Source organism: Odocoileus virginianus, chromosome 19, assembly GCF_023699985.2.
Source record: "Odocoileus virginianus isolate 20LAN1187 ecotype Illinois chromosome 19, Ovbor_1.2, whole genome shotgun sequence".
Classification (NCBI taxonomy): Eukaryota; Metazoa; Chordata; class Mammalia; order Artiodactyla; family Cervidae; genus Odocoileus; species Odocoileus virginianus.
In genome coordinates, this window is record NC_069692.1 from 37,714,281 (window position 1) to 37,731,872 (window position 17,592).

The following is a 17,592-nucleotide window of genomic DNA, read 5'->3' on the forward strand; positions in this document are numbered from 1 at the left end:
AATAAGCATATATCAATGTATATGAGCACATATACACACAATCATTTCAATACTTAGTAAAAACATTTATAATATTCAAGAGCTGTGTATGATTTTATATTTTAGCAAGAAACTTGCTCAATATGATCTTATCTACAACATCCATATAATGTGCACCATTTGTAATTATGCATCATTTAAAGCATTCTGATTAAAATCAGAAACAAGTCAAGCATGCCTGCTATCAGTATTTCTAGTTAACATTAGAAATAAGAAAATAATAAATAAGAATAAAATAAATAAGAATAAAAAATAAGAAATAAGAAAATAATAATAATGGAATGTGTAAAGACTGAGAAGAAGCAAATGGTCCTATTTAAGGTGACAAGATTGTTGAAATATATATCTAAGACAATTACCAGGGGAAAAATAGATGCACAATTATTTACATATTAGCCGTGAGGTCAATATATAGAAAACACATCTAATTAAGTACCCAAGGAAAAAGAGCGAAAGTATTTAAAAACGAAAGATAATGTCTTCAACATTAGCAACAATAGAGGTTACATCATAAATAACTCAGTATATATAGATCATTACAGGGAAAACTAGAAGTATTGAAAGTCACAAAACTTTTAAATGAATTAAAACTTACATCATGGTCTTAGATAAAAAGGGGTGATGATAAAAAAGGATCAAGTCTTCTGAAATTAATATTCAAATTAACTGAATATTTATCAAAAATTCAAATTCATATTTTTCAATGGATTTTTCATACGATTGTAGGAAAATATAAAAAAAAATTATGCTCCAGCAACCATGAAGAAGTGTGAAAATTTGGGAGTTTTCTTATGAAATATTAACACTGATTATAGAAATATAATGATTTCAGCACAGGGTTTGAAAGCCTTTCCATCAATAGACAAAAGAACAGAACATGAATGAACCCCTATATAAGATGCTGATGTTATGGAGATGATACTTTAAATCAAATGGTCAAGAATGGATCACCCAATAATTTTTTTCTAGCATACTTGGATACACACACAAAAAAGGAAGTAAACCCTTAACTCATGCTACATACAAAAATAGATTCTAAATATTATAAATTATTTCAGTTCTAGGATTTTTAGGCCAAAATATGACAAATAAAACTGTAAATTATTTAGAAGAATAAAACAAGACTACACGATACAAGGATTTCTTGGAGCCCACAAAATCATTAAAAAATGGAAGTAGGAACTTGCAGTTTTCAGTGTTTCATGTAAGGTGCTTAGAAATTGCCTCTTAGTCCTAATAACTAGTAGAAAGCTGAAAAAACTTAAAAATAAAAAAACTCTTCCTGGATTTCTAAGAAAAGGGAAGACACAGGGAAAGTTGCCGCCCCAAGATTGGAGTGTCAGGCAAATACAGGGAAGTCCTGGCTTACCTGAGCAGACAGCTACTAGCAGAAGCCACGGCAGGAACCAGTGTCAAAGGAGCAAAAGCAGAACTGTAACTGAAGAATCACTGGAGACGCGGTGTGGACAACTCTGGGAGTTAAAAAATCTTGGGGGATCTACTCATATAGGCCCCCTACAATATTGCGAGATTTGCCCCCAGAATCTCTATCAGCTTTCCACAGTCAAAACTGGAGAAAAATCCTCTCTGGCTTCTGGCAGTGGGAAAGGGAATGAAACAACTTTGAAATAAACCAGAGCACTCTGTTCTTCTTAATAAGGTCTGCCCTCAGGAGAAGCTAGTTAACCAGAGCCTGACTGACCTGGTGAAGGAAAATGAGCCAACTCCCGCCCACTCTAACCATCCTGTCCTGCTTAAAGGGAGAAAAAAAAACTGAGAAACACTTATGAAGTTCATGGTCCAGAGGCCCTAAAACACTAAGGTCTAATCATATGACTGTAGAATGCTTACCCTCTCCACACCTCACCAGTATATTTCTTTTCCTTAATTGATCTAACAGATAACAGCTTGTTCAAAATAAAGCAACAATGTATTCAATGATACATATACACACACCTGGAATGGTTAAATAAAACTGAAGTGAGTGATGGCACATGCTGTAAGGCACAGGGGGAAGCAACTAGCATTATTTTTTAATTATAATGTACTCATACTACCTGTCAAATAGTATGGTGTTGTTGGAAAGTGGACTGAAATTAATTGTAAATGTATATTGCAAACTCTAGGGTGACCATTAAGGAAAGTAAAAGTATAACTGATATGGTTAAGGAAGAGAAATGAAATATAATGAAATATAAAAAAAATGAAATATAAAATGTTCAAGTGGGACTTCCCTGGTGGTCCAGTGCCTAAAACTCCAAATTCCCAGTGCAGGGGGCCAGGGTTCAATCTCTTCTGAGAACTAGAGCGCACATGCCCTAATGAAGATCAAAGATCCTACCTGCTACAACTAAGATAAGACACAGTCAAATACACAAACATTTTCAAATGCTCAGGTAACATCACCAGAGGCAGAAAATGAGTGAATGACAAAAATAGAAGTAAATAACAAAGCCAATGACATCAACAAGTATATTAGATATTAATAATGCATTATATCAATCATAATTTTGAACATTTATGGTCTAAATGCCTCAATTGTAGAGTGCATCAAAATATATGACCCAATTGCATGTTGTCTACAAGAAACCCATCTTAAATATAAAAACACAGAGATAAAAATTGAAGGTACAGAGAAAAATACACCATTTTAACACTAACCAAAAGAAAGCTAGAGTAGCTATATTAATTTCAGAAAGAGCAGACTTAAAAGGAGGAAAGTCATCAGAGATAATAAAGTGCATTACATAATGATAAAGAAGTTAATTCTCCAAGAAGACATACAGTTCTTAATGTGTATCTTAATAACAGAGCATCAAACCATGTGAAGCAAAAACAGAATTGCAGAGAGAAGCAGATGAACATACTCGCATAGTTGGAGACTTCAACGCCCTTCTATCAGAAATGGAGCAATCCAGCAGGCAGAAAATCAATAAAGACATAGTTGAACTCTGTACCACCATTAATCAACGGATATAAATTACATCTAGAGACTATTATACAGCAATCTCAAAAAACAGGTTATTCTCAAGCTCATGCGTGGTATTCACCAAAACAGATCACATTCTAAAACCTAAAACTCACCTTAACACATTTCAAAGAATAGAGATTATACTTTGTCTGCTCTCCCACACAATGGAATTAAGTTAAATAAAAAACAGAAAGATAACTGCAAAAGCTCAGAGAATGCTGAGATTAGAAAAAACACTTCTAAATAACACGAGTCAAAGAAGAAATGGCAAGAAAAATTATTTGAACTAAATGAAATTGAAAACAAACATAATATCAAAATTATAGCAAAAGCAGTTGCTAAAGAGAAATTTATGGCATTGAATGTATATATAATAAGTGAATGTATATACAGCATATAAGTATATATATTGAATGTGTGTATATGTGTATATATATATGTATGTATGTATACATATGTATATATATATAAGCCTAGATTCCTTCTAGGCCCTGTCAGCTAGGAAATATATATGAATGTATATTCATCTGTGTATATTATATACCTATATATGTATGTATGTATGTATACATATACATGCACACATACATACATACATGCATATATTTATACACATATATACACATATGTATGTATATATTTCTGTACATAACCATCAACCTCTGCTAAAGTAATTTCTACACAAGTGTTACTTATGACTAGGAAACATAAACTTGGACAGACTTCCTAAAACCACAACTTGAGTTATAAGGCCTTTTTAAATTTAAAGACAAGTACACAGATAGATCACTTCAGCCTCTCCAAACTGATCAGTATCAAAACTACTTTTACCCAATATATTTGACAACACTGGGCACCTTGTTAGCAATTTATACAAAAGTCAAATGACTTTGACTTTTTCACTGAAACCACCTGAAGATATGCAGTGAATGAAGCAATAATTCTTCCCTGATCAATGTAATTACAAAGATAGGAACTACTGGCATTCCTTTACTCATAAATATAGCAAACGACTTGTTAAGGAAAAAACAAAACAAAACAAAACACTATTTCTCGCTTATGTTGGAGAAAGATACTCTAACTTATAATTCTAGCTTATCAATTTTTATTTTTAGCTAACATAATAACTACACAAATTTTATATAAAGAAAAATAATAAGCATTATACTTCATGTTAATAAATATTTTGGTGGATGAAGTGATGAAGTCTATCTATATTTAATTTTGAATCAGTTTCTAAAATGTGTTGAACATCTACCTATGAAAAATAAGGATAATACTCCTGATTTCATTGGCTTAGAAAATGAATGTGTACAAAGTTTTTTTAATGTCTAAATTCAGGCACTAATTAAATAAAAAATGTCATTGTTAAAAGATATACAGAGAATATTTAGAAAGTTCAAAGACAGATTTAACTTTATTAAAAAAATATTGGTATACTATGTCACCAATTATTATTTAGTCCCACCTCTCTGACTAGTATATTTTTGAAAGATTGGAGGTTGTAGCTAGTTATTAATTTGACTACTGGTCACCACAGTCTTTGACACCTTCAATTTATAATCTTACATGCTGAAATAATAGACATTACCTGGAAGCACATACTATAAAGAACTAATGAAAATACAGCATCTTTGGCTGGTGAGTCCATGCTTAAGCAGATCTCATGTTTTCTTAACAACAGAACAAGCAAAATCAAACTATATAGCATATGCATTATTCCATATAAATTTGTATACTCAGTTATTCAGGGGCTAAAAAATAAAACTTACTTGGTAGTAGCAATGCCCCTGTGTTCTAAACCAAGTCAATGGTAGATATGTAATTACAAATGTATTTACATTACAAATTTGTTAATTACAAATGTAATTAACAAATCTATACATGTATGAAAAGGAATCTTAAATACTGGTAGGAAATTGTACAGACGTGATTGTGAAGCATATCTATTTGTTCTCTCTTTAAATGCTTACTGTGTGGTAGCTAAGAAAGATAAGATCATTAAAACAGTAATTAGAAGCCGTTTGGTATACGCATATCATCTGTTTAAGTCAGGAAGAGGATCACATGCTGAGCAAGGCATAGGTATAATTTGTTTAGCCTTTTCCTCAAACAGCCTGCCGGCACCTACCACATGCAGGCTTTAGTTTAGATGCGCTAATTGTCTGATCTGTTACATTGAAATTCATGGTCTTATTTGAAGAGATGATGGTAAATCATTATTTAAAGGCTATCAAAGTGATGGTAATTGTGTAAAATAATCATTAGAGCCCATGTTTTGACAAGCATATCCTTTTCATCATTATTAACATCTATTTACTTCCTTGGGTTTATTTTTCTTTGTTAGTAGATATGTTAATTTTATTCAAGGTGGAAACTAAATCCTCAGTCCGAGGTTTTTTCCAAAATTCAAATTTAGTACTATTGAAGTGTCTTTGTAGCTTCACTGTGATAAATTTGCAGAATGTGAGCAGAATATTAAAGTAGATCTTTTAAAGTCTGTGGCTCTTAATTTTAAATTGGGATCAGTTGTCCTAGTTTTAAAAAGTTGATGGTATGATTTTATTCTACACAGGCAATGGTTTAAGAGGCAAAATAATTTCTAATATAACATATTAGAAGCACTAGCAATAAGATATATAAGAAAAGTAACCAAGTTATCAAAATAAGAACCCACAAGAAATTGCATGTGTAGACTGCGAAAGAAATAGCTATTGTAGTTTTTGTCATCAGGGTACTGTATTTATTAAGAACTTAATTTTTATTTTAAAAAATTAACAAAAGCTCCAGCAAAGTCCTACAAGGTCTGTGCTTGCTCAGCTTCAATATCAAAGAAATAGCCTCAAGTCAGTAACACAGATATCAGTGGTTTTCTGGATAGGGGACTTACATTAAGTCTGAAGCAAGATCCTAGAGCAACACTGAACCTTGTAGGGCTCCTTCCAGCAAAACTTGGTGACAGTTTTCACTCCCGGGGGAACTGGAGATTTCCAATTATAGGGAGAATTGACACCAGGTAGGCTTATTGGTTACAGGGGAAACCAGCAGAGGGGCACGCCTCTCACCACCCACTGTGGTAAACCATCATTAGCTGAGGCCTGGGACAAGGAGATAGGAGGGCCAGTCAAGGCAGTAGGCTGTAGGTGAAGCAGGCTCTGGTGTGGCAGGGGATGTGTAGAGAGCAAGAACAGTCATCTTGAGTGGCTGTTGTGTTGTTCGATCGCTAAGTCATGCCTAACTCCTTGCGATGCCATGGACTGCAGCACACCAGTCTCCTCTATCGTCTACTGTCTCCCAGAGTTTGCTTGAGTTCATGTCCATTGAGTCAGTGATGCTATCTAACTATCTCATCCTCTGCCACCCTCTTCTCCTGTGGCCTGACCATACACCTATTGTGTCAGACAGGTTTGCAAATAAGCCAGCGATAAAGCCTACACATTAACCAACACTGTATATACTTAAAAATGATATAGAAATGGGAAAACACATTATTAACAGAATTCTTAAGCAAACATATGGGAGAGGAAAAATAACAATCTAAAGCCTAGTGTGATCAATTTCACATTCCTAACTAATATTTAATATTCAGTAGAGTAGAAGCATGGAGATTCAAGGAAAAGGAAAAGGATGAAGGGACTTGGAGGGACTTTTGTAAGGAGCCTCATGATAAAAATTTCCAGGTGACTTAAAGTGAACTAAATTAAGATGCATCATTTCATCCTCCAAAACACTTGACCAGGCCATGCAGTTTGTATTTCCATAAATGCTCCCATTCACATGCTGGAACTGATGTAAATAGTATATACAGAGAAATCCACTTACTGTATGTCCTAAGGAGAGTTCAGACCAAATTTCTTTAAGGCTAAGGAGTTGATTTTAATTCTTTGATACTATTTACCTCTGAAGAAGTTATGTTATTGGTAAAAATTCAAGCAGTCAGTAGTCAGAGGCGAAGGTACTGCATCACTTGTTTATAAGCATAGAGGTAATGTCTATAACAGAATCCATTTTCTTATTAGCAGAGTAGGGACAGTCAGAGAAATTTTCTCATCAACTGTGGTGAGGCCCAAATGAAAAGTTAGTGTGTGAAAGTGTTTGACAAACTTTGTTATCAATACTGATATTTTCTTTCACATATTTAATAACACAAACTTGAATCCTTGGAATTAAGCTATATCAAAAGTGATCTCCATTTTAAAGAGGCCAAGAATAAGTTACCCAGGGTTTCCAGAGATGAATTTCACTTCAGTATAATGGTGGGAAAGTGTGTTAGTCGCTCAGTCATGTCCAACTCTTTGTGACCCCAGGGACTGTAGCCTGCCAGGCACTTCTATCCATGGAATTCTCCAGGCAAGAATACAGATGTGGGTAGCCACTGCCTTCTTCAGCAGATCTTCCTGACTCAGGGATTGAACCTAGGTCTCCTGCATTGCAGGCAGAATCTTTAACATCTGAGCCACCAGGTCTATCCTAAAAAACAGTTTGGCTTCTCTGTCTGTGGGATTTCCCAGGCGAGAATGCTAGAGTGGGTTGCCATTTCCTGGTGGGGGATAGCATTAAATCAGTTAGTGTCATTATTAAGGAGGAAAGGGTTAGGGCTGTTTTTATTCTAGCTCTCAAAATATTCCTAAAGATAAGTACTTTTACACCAAAAATATAAAGCTCCTAAATGTGCAACAAAAGTGAGGGCTGTCAATAGAGTAGCAATTCTGACATTTGGTTTTAGTTTCTACCATTTCTACATTATATACCACACCCCTCACCCCCCTGCCAAAGCAGGAGTCCATAGTCAGCTAGCAGCATATTTCCTATGCACAGCCTCTCTCTGTTAATAATCCCCTGTCTCCAGCTAAATCAAGGTCCTTGTATGCTGCTCATATGTAAAGGAATACTTTTTATAAATACCAATCATGTATTGAAATAATTTAAACTACAATATCTTATTTTGATCAAATTTGTTCAGACCTTATGCTTCTCATTACCAGAAAAATCAGTTATTTTTCCCCCCCCCGATGAAGTTTGGAATTTGTCTTTTACTCTTAACCAAAAATCAATAATAATAATAAAAAAGATGTCTCGATAATCTGCCAGAAGAGTCTTCTGCTAGCAAGTAATAACTTAATTTCTGTATAGCTCAGGGGGGTTGCAAAGGGAGTGTGAGAAGTTCATTATTATCCAGCAGTAAAAAAGGGAGCAAGCGAAGAAGAAAGCAACGTCGTTCCTACTGGGATTTCCCTTGGACTACATGATTTGCATGAAGGGCACCACATCAAACACAGTGGGTGCCCTTTCTCAAATATTAATGTGAAGCTTGTTTTAAGTTCTCTCTTGACTTTGCGCCACCTCGTATCAAAGGAACTTAAAAGTAGGACTTGGGGGTGGGGGAGAACTTTTCCAACTGTTTTAACACTTAGTGGAATTCTTTCTGCATTTGATCAGTGTGCATCAAATTCATAATAATTTGACATACATGCACATTTTTCTAGATGCCTATTTTCATGGTGATCAGGCTTTTTATGTTTTGTTTCTGTGCAGATTGTTTAAATATTCTAAACAGAAAAGATTTAAGAGATTGATAGTAAATGGCACACAGAAGCAATAAATGCAGACACTGATAGTTACTTGAATTTATTGTGGAGGGAGGACTGCTAGGCACTCTTATTTTAAATGAAAATTCTCAGCTATCTGAGTAGATGCTTTTAATCTCCTTCCTTCTGGCATGATTAAAACAAATCAGATTTGGGAACTAGTATGGAGATGAGTCTGCCTGGGTGCAGATGTGCATAAAATAGGGTATGGGTCATGGAATGAGATTGTAAAATTGATCCACTGTGAGTAAATCTAGATTTGTCTCTGTCTATGTGGGTCAAATAGCAATTTGATCTCGCTATTGCTTGTTAAATAATTTAGTGCTGCAGCAGGATAGTTCACATTCAGACATGTTTTTGGTTAATAATTTTGAGAATTAAAATTTGAAATATTAATAGCTTGATTTCAATGTAAGCATATTTCTTAAAATACAAGATTGATATGAGATTCAAATTTGGAAAATACCACTTAAAATTTTAAATTGAAGTATGAGATTTGTTAAAGAATACCATTATTTTAAAAACATAACTTTACTGATTATTATCAATCAGTATATCTCTTGTATGTTCTTAATTGCTCTCTAGCACATTATCTGTCCTATTTTTTTCTGGTTTCTTCACCTTCCTCCAAAGTTAGATAAGCTGAAAAAAGTCATCAGTACTATAAAAAGACTTCTTTAATATGCACCATATTGCTAGAACAAAGAAAATACAAATGGTAAACAAAGCTGGTTTCAGTTTTCATTAGTAATAATCAATAAACATAGCCTACACATTCTGGGGATTCTGAAGGCGACCTCTAGGAATAAAGATTTTCACTTCATTCATTACTCTAGAGTACTTAGTAGAGACTATTTTATGGTGTGAACTGCATGCTTGTTCTCCCCTCCCCAGTTCATATGTTGAAAGCCTATCCCTACCCTCATGTGATGGTATTAGGAGGGAGGATCTTAGGGAGGTGACTAGGATCAGATGAGATCATGGGGGTGAATGAGATCAGAGCTCTTGTAAGTCACAGAAGAGCTTGCTTTCCCCCTCTGCTCTTTGCCTTGTGAAGATACGATGAGCGGTATCATTAAACAGGCTGCAAGAGGGTTTCATCAGCACTCAACCATGCTGCACCTTAATCTTGGGCTTCCAGCCTCCACAACTGTGAGAAGTAAATTTCCGTCATTTGTGAGACATCCAACCTTTAGTATTTCTGTTATGTGCTGTGTGCTCAGATGCTCAGTCATGTCTAACTCTTTGAGACCCCCATGGACTATAGATGGTCAGACTCTTCTGTCCATGGGATTTCCCAGGTGAGAATACCAGTGTGGGGTGCCATTTCCTCCTCCAGGGGATCTTCTTGACCCAGAGGATGAACCAGAATCTGTTACGTTTCCTGCGTTGGCAGGCAGATTCTTTACCACTAGCACCACCTTGGAAGTTAGTACTTCTACAATAGCAGCCCAAACAGACTAAGATGTCTTATTTGAAGTGGATGCTTTAAAAATGAAACTGTACTATGGACTGAATTATGTTCCTCCAAAATCCAATGCTGAAGACTCAAACCCCATAGGTGAGGCTTTGTATATTAGGCTTTGGGGAACAACTAGATTTAGATGAAGATTTCATGATTGGATTAGTGCCTTTGTAAGAAGAGACACCAAAAAGCTTTTTCTCTCTCTTCAACCTGTAAGCACACACAGAGAAGGTGGCCTTCTAGAAGCCAGAAAGATGCTTCTCACCGGAAATCCAACTATGCTGGCACTCTGATTTCAGACTTCCAGCCTCTAGGATGATGAGGAAAACATTTTTGTTGTTTTAACTACCTAGCTCATGGTATTTAATTATGGCAGCCCAAGCTGATTAATATACTGTTTGACTACATATGTACCCACAAGTGATAAAAATATATTGTTTAGTAAACTGTGTTAGGTGTTTCTGAGATTTGAGATGAGTTACATAAATAAATTATGAATTTAAAAATATTAGGCTCTTGTGAGTCATAATAATGTAGTGATTCAATGAAGTGCCATATTGCTTTCTTTATAATTTACTCCTCTGTGTTTATACATGTTCAAATACATAATTCATCATACCTTCAGTGCTAGAAACAAATATGTAGACTGAAAATAATGTATGTGTTTCTGTTTCCATATTTAATATATTGATTTTTGTTAAACTATGTCATTGTAACAGGTAGTATATATATATATATATAATGTGATAGGTAATACAGTATAGTACAATGGGTTTTTTACCAAGCAAAGAAAGACGTGTAACAATATGCTAATTAGCAAGTATAATTTAAAATCCATGAACATACTCATAACTGCTGAACTTAAAAATTGTTATATTGCCCATCTCTTGTAACTAGCAAAGTGCTTCTGTGCTATCTAATTCCTCAGCCTTTCCCAATACCCACCAAGAAAAACACCATGTTAGATTTTGTCTTCATTATTAAATAAAAAATAAAGATATTACCACAGAAGTTATTTCATCTGAAACAATACACTGTACTTTTTTGCTTGTTTCTGAGCTTTATAAAAATATTACAGTACTCACTCTAACCATCCACAGAAAACATCCACATTCTAACCCCTGGAACATGTGACTACTTTATGTTACACGGAGAAAGAGTTTGCAGATATGAATAGTTGAATGATTTTGAGATGGGGAGGTTATCCTGGGTTGGCCAGCGAATCCAATGCAATCACAAGGGTCATCAAAATGAAAAAGCCAGGTAAAAGAGAGGACAGAGAAGATGTGATGGTGGCACCAGAGGTGGAAGTGATACAAAAACTGACATGGAAATGGAAGAGGAGTATGAACCAAGGGATGTAGCGGCCTGGAAGCTAGAAAGGGGAAGACAATGTCTTCCCTCTTAGAACCTCTATAAGAAATGCAGGCCTGTTGGATGATTTTAGCCCAGTGAGAAGCATTTATACATCTTGTATACTTATGATCTCCAGAATTGTAATATAATTAATTTGTGCTGTTTCAGGCCATTCGTGTTATGGTAATTTACTACAGAAGCAATAAGAAATTAAAATAGAACTTGATGATACCAGTGTTTTTCAAGCAATGGTATGCATCCAAGGTATATCCATGGCTTTAGAGTTGAACAATTTCAATGTATGAATATGCTACAATCTATTCTTTCATTTTCCTGTCAATGTATATTTGTATTCTTTCCAAAAGCAAAGCTTTGGTTTTCTTTCTTTCTTTGTTTTTGTCATCAAGTATAACACTGTTAAGAATACTAAGAATGCCTTGAGAGCTTGTTTGGAAATTCTTGCAGGGGAAGGCAGCTACTTGTATATCTTTGACCAAAGAACAGTCTTTTCCTTTATCAAGGAATGTTATCCTCTTTGAGCAAGCATGCAGCTATAGGAAGGATACACATAGAGCTGGGAAGGAGGAAGGGAACACCTTCCTAGCCAGTCAAATCAGCCAAATAACCCTGGTAATCAATGGCATGATAGATGTCGCAGTCAGATCTGTCTCACATCTGAGAATGGCTTTATCTGATGCCTGGTGTTAATTTTTTAAAGTGTAACTAGATTATATAGCTGACATTAGAATTTCCAGATTTTTAGTTTCATACTAAAACAGAAAATTGATATTTTAACTGGCTGTATCAGTTTTTCTTCTCTCATCAGCTCTCATTGCTCCATAACTTCCCTGTTACATGCTATGAACTTTGTAGTGTTCTAGAAGGTGAAAAGAAAGTGAATTGGAGAAAGAGTCAAAAGGTAATGGTAAATTTTTTTCAGAAGTGAAGAGGTTTCAGATATGATGAGCACAACAAACTACTAATCATAAAAAAGAAAAAAAAAATAATCCAGATATTCTGCAGTGAAATAACGAAGTGTTAAAATCACCAAGAGATTCTGAAAGGCAGATTTTCAGATAAATGAGATTTTCTAGAAAATAATTAAACTTTAGACACATAGAAACTTTTAACAGCAAAAATGAAATCCAATAGTCAGTGGAATTATAAGTTCTAAGTTTTTAGAGAAGATAATCATCAACCTAGAATTAAATACCCAACTAAATGACCATTCATAGTTCAAAAGCTATATATAAATATTTGAGAAAACAAAACCTTGAGAGGGTGTAAAATCGATATATATTTACTAAAGGAAATTCTAAAGATGTGCTAAAAAAATAAAATCACTTCAAAAATGTGAATATATAAGAAGGAATGATGAGCAATTATATTGATGAATAAGAACAGAAATCTAAAGTACCACTGATTTAAGAGCCAATAATAATGAAGTTTGTAATTTAAAAACAAAATAAACCTATTGGATTGGTTTGACAGGTGAGATAGGAAAATACTTATTTAGAGCTAGATCTTTCTAAGGCATAATTTTGGAAGCCAACAAGATATAATCAATAGGTTTGACTTTGTTTAATTACACCAGAATTTAAAACTTTAAATCACTAAATAATAGAGAAAATATTTTCCAAACCTATAGAGTGAAAGTGGTCTGAAATTTCAAAGATAAACCACCAGACTGTCTTCCAAAGTGGCTTCAGCAACATATGAAAGTTACAATTTCTCCACATCCTAGACAATACTCATTATCATTGTCTTTTTTATCATAGTTATCCTAATGTTTATGAAGCAATGTTTCACTGTGGTTTTGATTTGCACTTCCCTCATGACTAAGGAAGCTGAGCATTTTTTGAGCACTACTGCATTTGTTTATTTTCTCTGAGAAATGTCTAGTCCCACCTTTACCTACTTATAAACTGGACTGTCTTTTAATATTGAAATAATAATCTATTATTATACTTATTATAAATGCTATTTATATATTTAAGATTCAAACCTTTATCATATCCATGAATGTAAATTCTTTTTTTTTCTTATTTTGGGGGAGAAATGACAATATATGTCAACACAAAAATTTTTACATGAGTGTTTATAGTGGTATTATTGAGATCACTCCAAAATTGAAAACAACTAAATGTCCATCAACTATGAATGGATAAATAAATTTGTTCCAACCATACAATGAAATACATTGCAACAATAAAAAGGGATAAAGTATTGATACATTGTATAGCATGAATAAAACTTTAAAACATTATACAAAGACAGACAAATCACATATTATATGATGATATAATTACATTTACATGGAATGTCCAGAATACACAAATTTATAGAACATAAAGTATATTAGTAGTTGCAGAGAGATGAAGTTGAATGTTGGGAGCCTTGGGCAGTGATGCCTAAAGGGTATGATACTTCCATCTATAGTGATGGAAATATTCTAAAATTGATCATGGCAAGAGTTGCATGGCTATTTGAATACACCAAATACCTTCAAATTATACACTTTAAATGGGTGAATTGTATCATATGTAAATTATATCTCAATAGAGCTGCTAGCAAAAACAAAATATTAAGAAAGCAGATGAAGATGAGGATAAAATATCAGGATAAGAAGAGATACAATGTATTATAAAGGATATGTTCATTCAAATAAATCATATTTTACAACAGGTATAAATTACACATTATAAAAATCTAGTATTGAAATATTGGTTAAATATTTGCTATAGAGAAGCTTCCCTAGTGGTTCAGATGGTAAAGAATCTGCCTGCAGTGCAAAGACCCAGGTTCTATACCTGGGTTGGGAAGAGTCCCTAGAGAAGGAAATGATAACCCACTCCAGTATTCTTGTCTGGAGAATTCCATGGAGAGAGGAGCCTGGCTGGCTACAGTCCATTAGGTCCCAAAGAGCTGGACATGACAGAGTGACTAACACTTGCACTTTTTTTCATTTACTATAAAGCTATAATCCAATTAATAAGATAGATTGCATCTAAGCTGAAAGTACTGCAATTAAGTAAAGAAAAGGCTATATCAGGGAAAAAAAGAGGAATGAAAATAAATGTATTTGTATCTTTATCAATATCTGCTACTGCTAAGTCACTTTAGTCGTGTCCGACCCTGTGTGACCCCATAGACGGCAGCCCACCAGGCTCCCCTGTCCCTGGGATTCTCCAGGCAGGAACACTGGAGTGGGTTGCCATTTCCTTCTCCAATGCAGGAAAGTGAAAAATGAAACTGAAGTCGCTTAGTCGTGTCCAACTCTTAGCGACCCCATGGCCTGCAGCCTACCAGGCTCCTCTGTCCATGGGATTTTCCAGGCAAGAGTACTCTGATTGGGGTGCCGTATCAGATCAGTTCAATTCAGTCACTCTTTTGTATCCGACTCTTTGTGACCCCATGGACTACAGAACACCAGGCTTCCCTGTCCATCACCAACTCCTGGAGCTTGCTCAAACTCATGTCTATTGAGTCAGTGATGCCATCCAACTATCCTCATCCTCTCTTGTCCCCCTTCTCCTCCATCTTCTTTTCAATATCAGATAAAATATATCAAATTAAGGTGGTAACTAATAATAAAACAGTTCATAAGGAAAATTTGACAATTTAACTTGTTTGCTACAAAAAGCAAATATATTCATATATAAATATTATATATTGTATTTATTTATATACACAGAATCCCTTATACATGGTGATACTATTTGTATAAATACAGTCTTCCAATTGTGTTAAGAATTGGAGGATCCCATGGACAGAGGAGATTGGCAGAGTAAAATCCATGAGGTCACAAGGAGTCAGACACCACTGAGCACCTGATCATGTGAATAATGTAGAATCTATCCACAAAAATAGAAAATTAAAGAAAGGTAAGTATCATTCAAAATTAGCCATGAAAGATAAGGGAATCAGCAAAAACACAAATAAAAATATTAGAAATGAAAAAAAATTTAGAATATTATTATATCAGTAATGACTGATATAAATAATGTAAAAAATAATATTTTTATTAAATGGACAATATCCTAAAATAATATTGTTACTGAGTCTAAGCTTGTATTGCTCCCTGTGACATACATAATAAAGCATATGTAAATAAAACATACATAATAAATGCATAGAGGTGGTGTCAGGGCAAGGAATAGCAATTTTATTGAGAAGGCAGCAGACGTAGACGATGGCAGTTGTTTAGTCGCTAAGTCATGTCTGACTCTTTGTGACCCCATGGTCTGTAGTGTGCCAGGTTCTTCTGGCAATGAGATTTCCCAGGCAAGAATCCTGGAACGGGTTGTCATTTCCTTCTGCAGGGGATCTTCCCAACCCAGGGACAGAAACTCTGTCTCCTGCTTGGCAGGCAGACTCTATACCACCGAGCCATTAGAGAAGCCAGAAGTTGAGAGACCAGTGTCCCGAAGAGCCATCCTACCAAGTTAGGATGCAGGCTGCTACTCCAAACTGGGAAGGGCCATCCTATCCAAGTTAGGATGCAGGCTGCTACTCTAAACCAGGAAGGACCATTCTACCCAAGTTAGGATGCAGGCTGCTACTCTAAACCGGGAAGGATCATCCTACCCAAGTTAGGATGCAGGCTTCTACTCCAAACTGGGAAGGGCCATCCTACCAAGTTAGGATGCAGGCTGCTACTCCAAACTGGGAAGGGCCATCCTACCCAAGTTAGGATGCAGGCTGCTACTCTAAACCGGGAAGGGCCATCCTACCCAAGTTAGGATGCAGGCTTCTACTCTAAGCTGGGAAGGACCATCCTACCCAAGTTAGGATGCAGGCTTCTACTCAAACTGGGAAGGGCCATCCTACCAAGTTAGGATGCAGGCTGCTACTCCAAACTGGGAAGGGCCATCCTACCCAAGTTAGGATGCAGGCTGCTACTCTAAACCGGGAAGGGCCATCCTACCCAAGTTAGGATGCAGGCTTCTACTCTAAACTGGGAAGGACCATCCTACCCAAGTTAGGATGCAGGCTGCTACTCCAAACTGGGAAGGGCCATCCTACCAAGTTAGGATGCAGGCTGCTACTCCAAACTGGGAAGGGCCATCCTACCCAAGTTAGGATGCAGGCTGCTATTCTAAACCGGGAAGGGCCATCCTACCAAGTTAGGATGCAGGCTGCTACTCTAAACCGGGAAGGATCATCCTACCCAAGTTAGGATGCAGGCTTCTACTCCAAACTGGGAAGGACCATCCTACCAAGTTAGGATGCAGGCTGCTACTCTAAACCGGGAAGGGCCATCCTACCAAGTTAGGATGCAGGCTGCTACTCTAAACCGGGAAGGACCATCCTACCCAAGTTAGGATGCAGGCTGCTACTCTAAACCGGGAAGGACCATCCTACCCAAGTTAGGATGCAGGCTTCTACTCCAAACTGGGAAGGGCCATCCTACCAAGTTAGGATGCAGGCTGCTACTCTAAACTGGGAAGGACCATCCTACCAAGTTAGGATGCAGGCTTCTACTCTAAACTGGGAAGGGGCGTGGACGGCCTTTGCAAATTTCGCATTGACAGCTAGCCCCATCGGGGTGGGAGGGTGAGAGCGGGGTGGGGGGGGGAGTATCAACACAGCTCTGGTCAAGATGTTCTAGTAAACTTCCGAGACAAATGTTATTTTCTGTCCTACAAGTTGTTATCTCTATATGAATGAAAGTGCTATACCTTTAAAGGTCCAGTCCAGGAGCAGAGGCTTTAGAATGTATATTTCAGGCTACAGGCAACATTCCTTTACAAGCTGCAGATCCAACATTAATAAGCACAGTCAACAAAGCACAAGGTTTAGAGCTAAAGTAATAGATATGGAGTCATGTTTGTTCTCTGTTATAATATAATTTAAGAAAATAAAGATAGTTAATAGATGAATAGATCACAAAAACAATACATCTATTTAATAATAGAAATCCCAAGCTATTTCACATTGCCACAAAAATATTTAAAATCAAATAACTTGCAACAAATTTTACAAAGTTTATAAAATCATGACACTAAAATCAGACAAGGGCATAGAAAATTATATTACAAGTAAATCAAAATTGTAAGTACAAATGTTTGAAATAAAAATTTAGCAAATTAAAGATAGGAATATATTAAAAACATAATAGTGACACACTATGAAAAATTTAGGTTTATCTTTGGATAGCAGAAATAATTCTA